The sequence below is a fragment of the Dipodomys merriami genome, unplaced genomic scaffold, assembly GCF_024711535.1.
Source record: "Dipodomys merriami isolate MVZ:Mamm:240054 unplaced genomic scaffold, mDipMer1.0.p SCAF_25, whole genome shotgun sequence".
NCBI lineage: Eukaryota > Metazoa > Chordata > Mammalia > Rodentia > Heteromyidae > Dipodomys > Dipodomys merriami.
In genome coordinates, this window is record NW_027203937.1 from 23,592,552 (window position 1) to 23,601,751 (window position 9,200).

A 9,200-nucleotide genomic window follows, 5' to 3' on the forward strand; every position below is an offset into this window, starting at 1 on the left:
AAACCAACAAAGATATCACAATCACACACATGAGGGTGGCTACAATCAAAACAACAAATAATAGTGGGACATTGTGGCTCAAGCCTATAATTCTTTTTTCTTTTTTTTTTTGGTCGGCCGTGGGGCTCGAACTCTGGGCCTGGGCGCTGTCCCTCAGCTCTTCAGCTCAAGGCGAGCACTCTACCACTTGAGCTACAGCGCCACTTCCGGTTTTCTGGTGGTTTATTGGAGATAGGAGTCTCACGGTCTCTCCTGCCCGGGTTGGCTTTGAACCGCGATCCTCAGATCTCAGCCTCCTGAGTAGCTAGGATTACAGGCATGAGCCACCAGCGCCCGGCTTTCAAGCCTATAATTCTATCTACTTGGTAAGCAAAGATTGGAGGAGGCTCACAATTCAAGGCCAGCCCAGGCATAAAACAAGCTAACTCTTATACCTAAAATAACTAAAGCCAAAAGGGGCTAGCAGAACAGCTCAAGTGATAGAGTACTTAACAGAAAGTATGGAACCCTGAGTCTAAACCTCAGTACTAAAGGGGGGAAAAAAAATGTTGATGAAGACATAGCTGATAAGAATGTAAACTGATGCCACCATCTTGAAAAATAAACCAGCAGGTAGTCACTCAAAAAATTAAACCATATGACCCAGCAATTTCATTCTGAAGTATGTAAGTCACGAGAAATAAAACTATATATCCACAAAAGCATGTATACAAGTGTTCATAATAATAAAAAGTGGAAGCAACCGAAATGTCCATCACCTAAAAATAAACAAAATGTGGTACATTCATGCCAAGGAATATTATTCAATTAGAAAAAATAATTATATATATATATATAATATATATATAATATATATATAATATATATATATATATATATGGTAAAGCCTGAACTTCCTTGAACTTTATCCTAAGTAAAAGGAACCAGTCATATAAAATCACATAATCTAAGCATGGTGGTCTATGCCTGTAATCCCAATATTTGAGAACTGAGGCTGGAAGATGGCAAGTTTGAAACCAGCCTGGACTATATAGATACTTTGTCTCAGAAAAATAGAGAAAGACTAAGAGGCAGAGACAGAGACAGAGAGACAGAGAGACAGAGACAGAGAGAAAGAAAGAGAGAAAGAGAGAGAGAGAGAGAGAGAGAGAGAGAGAGAGAGAGATCATATACAAAATGTCTCAAAAGGCAAATCTACAGAGACCAAAAATGAGATTAGTGATTGCCTAGGACTGGAGGGTTAGGAGGCTGAGGAAAAATGGGGAATTGGGCTGGGAAGGTGGCTCCGTGGTAAAGTACTTGCCTCACATACATGAGGCCCTGGATTAGATTGCTCAGCACCACATAAGCAGAAAAAGCCAGAAGTAGTGCTATGGCTCAAGTGGTGGACCACTAGCCTTGAGTAAAATGCAACTCAGTGATAGCACCAAGGCCCTGAGTTCAAGCCCCAGGACTGGCAAAAAAAAAAAAAAATGGGAAGTAACTATTAATGGGTACAAGTTTTAGGCAGAGAATAGTAAACATATTCCAAGACTATAGTGATGACATACTAAAAAGTCCCTGAAGAAGCGAGGCAACAGTGGCTCACATCTGTAATGCTAGCTAGTTAGGCTGAGATCTAAGGATCACAGTTCAAAGGCAGCCTGGGAAGGAAAGTCCATAAGACTCTTATCTCCAATTAACTACCAAAAGTGGATCTGTGGCTCAGGTGGTAGAGCACTGGCCTTGAAAGTTCAGGAACAGGGCCCAGGCCCTGAGTTCCAGCCCCACGACCTTCAATTAAAAAGAAAAAAAAAGAGCCAGGCATCAGCGGCTCATGCCTATAATCTAGTTGCTCAGGAGACTGAGATCTGAGGATCACAGTTCAAAGCCAGCCCAGGCAGGAAAGTCCATGAGACTCATCTCCAATTAACCACCAGAAAACTGGAAGTGATGCTGTGGCTCAAGTGGTAGAGCACTAGCCTTGAGCTGAAGTGCTCAGAGACAGCACCCAGGCCCAGAGTTCAAGCCCCAGGACCAACTAAAAAAAAAAAAAACAGAAACAAAAAAGAAGTCACTAAAGAGTATACTCTAAATACTCTAAATACATCAACTGTATCTTGGTAAATTGCTCATATATACAGTGACACACATCTAGTGACAAAACAAATGGGACAAAATATTAATAGTGGCTAAAAGATGTACTGGGATTCTTTGTTCTATCCATTCCAATGTTTCTCTAAGTATAAAAATATATCACAAGATAAAAACAAATAGCTATCCTAGAGGGAACCACACATAGTATTCTTTTGTAACATGAAATGGAAATTTGAACTAGAAAAAAAAATACTGTATATTCTTCCACATTCAAATATTTTAACCCACTCCTCACCCTATTATATTACTGCAAAGCATGTCAAGTATCACTCAAGTCCCAGAAAAGAAAAATGAAATGTAGCAACGGAAAAAAGGAAGGAAATGACATTAAGAGTTTTACTTCAGTGCATTCTAAGTGTTTAAAATTCACATAGGATACTAGCCAATCACCCATCTATTCTTTTTTTTTTGTCGGTTGTGGGGCCTGAACTCTGGGCCTGGGTACTGTCCCTCAGTTCTTCAACTCAAGGCTAGCGCTCTACCACTTGAACCACAGCACCACTTCCGGCTTTTTTCTTTTTGCTTATGTGGTGCTCGGGAATCAAACGCAGGGCCTCATGCATGCAAGGCAAGTGCTCTACCACTGAGCCACCTTCCCAGTCCCTCCCTCTATTCTTATATCCCCAGTCTTTCCTCTTCAATTTGTGTGGTGTGTGTGTGTGTGTGTGTGTGTGTGTGTGTGTGTGTGTGTGTGTATGCGCGCATGTGTGTGCATGCATGCACGCGCATGTGCACACTGCTACAGGAGCTTGAACTCCTCAGGCTTGTCACTCAAGGCTGGCACTCTACCACTGAGCCACATCTCCATTTCCAACTTTTTGCTGATTAACTGGAGATTAGGTTTGTCTACCTGGGCTGGCTCTGAATTGTGATTCTCAGATCTCAACCTCCTGAGTAGATAGGATTATAGGTGTGGGCCATGAACACCCAACTTCTCTTCAATTCTTGACAAAGCCCTCTGCCAGAGCCTGAGAAAACCAAAATTATGGATGAAAGAAACTAAGACATTCCTAACTCAAGGCTTAGGTGTGAGTCTAACCAAAGGAACTTTCAATCATTGTTAGAAATTGGTCCTAAAGCCAGGCGCTGGTGGTTCACACATGTAATCCTAGCTACTCAGGAGGCTGAGATCTGAGAATCACAGTTCAAAGCCAGCCGGAGCAAGAAAGTCCCTGAGACTCTTATCTCCAATAAACCACTCAGAAAACTGAAAGTGGCTCTGTGGCTCAAGTGATAGAGCATTAGCCTTGAGCTGAAGAGCTGAGGGACATTGCCCAGGTCGAGTTCAACCCAAGACCCACAAAAAAAAAAAAAAAAAAAAAAAACCTGGTCCTAAGTACTACAGAATGAAACTTTCAGGTAGAAATGATGGAAGCAAATACAGATATCTCACTTAGTATGCACCAGTAATAGAAAACATAAATCAGAAGCACTTCTTCCAGATTTGCTTATGTGAAAACCAATAAACAGACACCAATTTTTAAAATTTATTAGACTTGTATATCATTTAATGGACTACCTTCCGCTCTTTCCAAACTAAAGTACTTCCTCAACTAATCTAAAAGGAAAACAAATTAAATTGACACCTCTCCCAGTTCCTCGCACATCAAAGAATGTTTAAATGCTTGAGAATGAAAGGGGAAAAGATGACAGCAAGAGACTTTGACACAATTCCAGTGATCTGAGTCTATATTCAGCACAGCAAGCTCCATGCTTATTGTTATAAACAGATTAATAAATCTTAATCCTTCTACAGAAAACCAGAAAGAACTTCTTCAATTTGTCTGTTCTGGATATACTTGAGAGTTTTAGTACTAGCTGAGGTAACTTACTTTGCTTGAAGAACATACACTTTTCAGTACCACACTTTTCAGTACCTCCCTAGAGAACCTGAATGTAATACACAACTTCCTGTAGTTTCACTGACTATGACCTCACCAGTTTGAGAGCTATAAGGCAGGCAGAAGAGAGAAAATGCACCCTAGATAGCCTCAGCATGGACTGTACACAGCTATTTGTATTGTTTTATTCAAAGAATCCCCCTGGCTGGTCCACTTTCCCCTAACAAACTACCAGAAATAAAGAGGGGAAAAATGCTTCAAACAGTGTCTATTGTAACAAAGGCCATCTATTGATAGTCTTGGCATTAAGCAATTTTAACTACATTTAAAAGACAGAAAACACCCTTCTTAACACATTTATACAACTCATCCTTCTTACTTCCCAATAAGCTTGCATAGAGATATAATCTTAGCTTACTAAACCAGATAATTAACAGATATTAAAAAAGAATCACATTCTCTTTCAATGAAAGTGTTAAATGCCTTTTTTTTTCTTGTTGTTGTTGTTGATCTGGGCCTGGGTGCTGTCCCTCAGCTCTTCAGCTCAAGGCTAGCACTCGACCACTTGAGCCACAGAACCCACTTCTAGCTTTTTCTGCTTATGTGGTGCTGAGGAATGGAACCCAGTGCCTCATGTATGCAAGGCAAGCACTCTACCACTGAGCCACCTTCCCAGCCCCCCTTTTCTTGTTCTTTAACAATTTGGGGAGCTGGGTGCCAGTAGCTCACATCTGTAATCCTAGCTACTCAGGAGGTGGTTCAAAGCCAGTCCAGGAAAGAAAGTCCATGAGACTCTTATCTCCAATAAACTACTCAGAAAACTAGAAGTGGTGTTATGGCTCAAGTGGCCTTGAGCTGAGGACAGCACTCAGGCCCAGAGTTCAAGCCCCATTATCGATAATAATAATAATAATAATAATAATAATTTGAGGAATCTACTTATGCAATGCTTTTTATTAACATGCTCTTTGACATAAGGAAATTATCTAGCTTGCCCCCAGTCACAGAAATAGTCAAGAGTAGCAAGGCGGTTGGTGGTTCACAACTTTTATCCTAGCTACTCAGAGTCTGAGATCTTGTTTGAAGTCAGTTCAAGGAGAGTCTGTGAGACTCTTCTCCAATTAATCACCCAAAAGCCAGAAATTGAGTGGTAAATCACTAGCCTTGAGCAAAAAAGCTCAGGACAGCACCCAAACTCTGAATTCAAACCCCAGGAACACACATACTACATGTGCGCGCGTGCGTGCGCGTGCACACACACACACACACACACGTGTCAATTGCAGATTAGGAAAGTTTGACCTCATAACTCATGACCTTACTAGCAGTAACTTCTCAGCTTCATTCCTATGTTTTAGCAGTTGTAAATCAATGTTTTTATCTTCTAAAATCAAGTAGCTACACAATTTAACAGACACCATAAAATATATCATAAAAGAACATTTAAATTGGGTGCCACTGGCTCACACCTGTAATCCTAGCTACTCAAGTAGCTGAGATCTAAGGATCATGATTCAAAGCCAGCCAGGGCAGGAAAGTTCCTGAGACTCTTATCTCCAATTAACCATTAGAAAACCAGAAGTTGCACTATGGCTCAAGTGGTAGAATGCTCACCTTGAGCTGAAGAGCTCAGGGACAGTGCCCAGGCCAAGTTCAAGCTCATGACCACCAACAACATCAAAAAAGAACATTTAGCAGGCTGGGGATAAAACTCAAATGGGAGAATGGAGGCAAATGGAAGGCCCTTAGTTCAAACTTCAAATCCTACCAAAAGAAAAAAACACTGGTCTATTTCACCTTTAAGTTTCTTTTATTAAAAACTACTGAACTATTTTTAACTTTTCTCAACATGTATTTTTTTAAAAACCTTAGCCCACTTGATGTGACGCAGTGAAATGTCACGAAAGGTGCACTACACCAAGAGGACAAGCAATGAACTAGCAGGATGCAGGTCCTGCCATCCTTCCTTCATTTTCCTATCTCAGTACCTTCCAGCATCAATACCTAGAACTGAATTCCAACAGCTACACCATCCCAAAGCCACAAACTTTATATGACAAGATGATAGCACTTGCAAATCTTTTTTTTTTCTTTGCCAGTCGTGGGGCCTAAACTCTGGGTCTGGGCACTGTCCCTCAGGTCTTCAACTCAAGGCTAGCGCTCTACCACTTGAGCCACAGTGCCACTTCCGGCCTTTTCTGCTTATTGGTTCTGAGGAATCGAATCCAGGGCCCCATGAATGCAAGGCAAGCACTATACCACTGAGCCACCTTCCCAGCCCCCCACCCCTTTTTTTTTTGTCAGTCATGGGGCTTGAACTCTGGGCCTGGGCATTGTCCCTCAGCTCTTCAGCTCAAGGCTAGTGCTTTACCACTTGGGCCACAGTGCCACTTCCGGTTTTCTGGTCGTTTATTGGAGTTAAGAGTCTCAGGAGGGGTTGGTAAGGTAGCTCAATGGTAGAGTGCTTGCCCTCCATGCATGAGACCCTGGGTTTGATTCCTCAGCACCACATAAGCAGAAAAGGCCAGAAGCTATGGCTCAAGTGGTAGAGCGCTAGCCTTGAGCTGAAGAACTGAAGGACAGTGCCCAGACCCAGAGTTCAGGCCCCACAACTGACCAAAAAAGGAAAAGAGTCTCACGGACTTTCCTGCCCAGGCTGGCTTTGAACCTCGATCCTCAGACCTCAGCCTCCTGAGTAGCTAGGATTACAGGCGTGAGCCACTGGCTCCCAGGTTGCAAAAATCTTAAGACCTACAAAAATGAGTTTAGAACAATAAAGTTACCCTCACAAAAGGCCTAGTATTAATTGCATTACTGCTTCATTATTTTTTTTTTCACCAAACTGCTACTGATCTGAGGAAAACTTAATTTTTTTTTTGGTTTGTCATGGGGTTTGAACTCAGGGCCTTGTTGCTGTCCCTGAGCTTTTTTTTTTTTTTTCAAATTCTTTATTGTGATTAAGTGATTATATAATTTCCCAAATTTCACAGTATTGTGGGATAATGATGCTTAGTTAAAGTCACAAATTCATCCTAACTTTCATGGTCTATCATGGTCTATAACATTTATGAGTTCTATGAGCTTTGCAATACAGTTATTTCTTCCACATTGGATGATGTCCCTGAGCTTTTAAGCTACACCACTTCTGGTTTTCTGGTAGTTTCTTGGAAATAGGAGTCTCACAGACTTTTCTGCCAGGGATAACTTTGGAACTCAATCCTCAGATCCCAGCCTCCTGAGTAGCTAGGATTACAGGTGTGAGCCACAGCTCCCAGCTAAAATACTAGTTTTATGTATGTATATATTTATTTACTTGCATTTCAGGAGTTTGAACTCAGGGCCCACCATGTAAGCCATACTTTTAGCCCCAATTTATCATAATTTTAAAAGTCTTTTTGGTTTTTTTGTTTTTGCCAGTCCTGGGGTTTGAACTCTGGACCTGGAAGCTGTCCCTGAGCTCCTTTTGCTTAAGGCTAGCTTTCTAACACATGAGTCACAGCACCACTTCCGGCTTTTACTGTGATTAACTAGAGATGAGAACTTCAGAATCTTTCCTGCTCAAGCTGGCTTCAAATCACGTTTCTTTAGATCTCAGCCTCCTTGAGAAACTAAGATTACAGGAGTGAGCCACCGGGACCGGCTGACAGTTCATTTTGATTATCTGAAGTGTGCACCAAATCTTTTTTGCATTACAAACACAGAAATTTTTCTAGTGACAATAACACCACCACCAAAAAAAAAAAAAAAAGTCAAAAATCTATCCTGTCTCTGAAGCAAAATCAAATTAGTCAACAGGAGGGTGGCTTTCGAAAGAGAAAATTTGCGATGAACAGTGACCACATCATGACAGAAAAGCAGAAAGGAGTTTCCCCCATCAGATCGGAATGACATAAATTTAAAGCACAACATAACCACTGAAACCCACTAAGTGGGCATTCCAGACCAAAAAAAAAAAAAAAAAAAACTTTTCAAACTGGTACAATTCAAAGGCTTCAATAATGCTACGGTGGAATTGATGGGAATTTTATAATGCTGACACTTTTCCTGCAATGAGTGTTAAATCTGGTTAGGGCCCTACCATCACGTCCCCCTCCACCACCACCGCCCCTTTTCCTTTGAAAGGCAACTTGAGAAGCATCATCGCACAGCACAACACAGCACAGCTTCCCCAACCAGGATGCTGCCCTTTTATTCATAAAGGACATCAATTACTTTTCATAAAAAGGCATGGCGTCCCGGGTAGGAGCCCTCCCTAGTGCCAAAGGAGTTCCCATCCTTCTTGGTGCTGCCCCAAGTTCACGCCATCACTTCATGTCCCACGCAGATGGGCAGAACTACAATCTGTAGGCAAACCCAGGGGACCCAGCCCAGGGCCGGGTTATAACGGTTTTTGAGAAACTAGTCTCAAGGGTTTCTTGGGAAGAGTCCAGAAAAACTCTTCAAGTTACTGTTTTGCTTTTTTAAGTCTGGGTGGAAGTAACTTTCCCTTGGACGTGGATTGTCTTCTTCCCTCCCCAGAGGAAGTGTCGGAGGCCAAGCTCCCCAGGATTCTGTACAAAGTCACTCGACCTCCCTCCGGCTGAGCGCACCACCCTTCGCGGTTCCCCATCGCCGTCGCCGACGCGCCCTCCGCGCAGAGGACGGCCCGGAGGCCGAGCGGCCCCGGCGGCCGCCCAGCCCCTCGCCCCGTCCCCCACCTCCACGTCAACGCCCCCCTGGCCAGCGCACACCCAGCGTCCCGCCGCCCGACCCTCGCCCTGGCCCGGGACAAAGCGGGGGTGGCTGAGGGGGAGTCCTACGGGGTCCCCGCAGGGCCTGGGCGCACACTTACCCGACAGCTCGTCCGGCTCCAGCCCGGTCTCGGTGTCCAGCCCACAGATGACAAAGTAGTCGGCGAAACGACTGGGCGCCGAGCCCCCACCTCCTCCTCCTCCTCCTCCTCCTCCTCCACCGCCGCCGCCGCCGCCGCCGCTCATGGCGCCCGGGCCAAGCCGGGCGGGCCGTGCGGAGAGGCGCGGAGCCCCCACACCCGGGCGCCCGGCCGCCCTCGGCCGCCCCTCACGCCGCCGCCGCTGCCGCCGCTACCGCGGCTCTGGTTGCCACCCCCGGGCCTGGCCCGGTCCCCGCGGCCGCCACTGCCGTGATGGGGCAGGGGGGCACCGGGCTGCCCCGCGCTGCATCCTGAACGCTTCTCTTCCGCGTCGCCGCCTGCTGAGAGCGCCG

General features: G+C 44.4%; 1 protein-coding gene across 2 annotated transcripts in view; it reads right to left on the bottom strand.

The window, feature by feature from the left end:
- Positions 1-8,898, bottom strand: part of Dennd5a (DENN domain containing 5A) — a 92,910-nt gene extending 84,012 nt beyond the window's left edge. For both annotated transcript variants that reach the window (XM_070035278.1, XM_070035277.1), the window contains exon 1: positions 8,809-8,898. The gene's annotated coding sequence lies outside the window, so the exon portion shown is untranslated. The remainder of the gene's footprint in view (positions 1-8,808) is intronic.
- Positions 8,899-9,200: the final 302 nt, after the last annotated feature.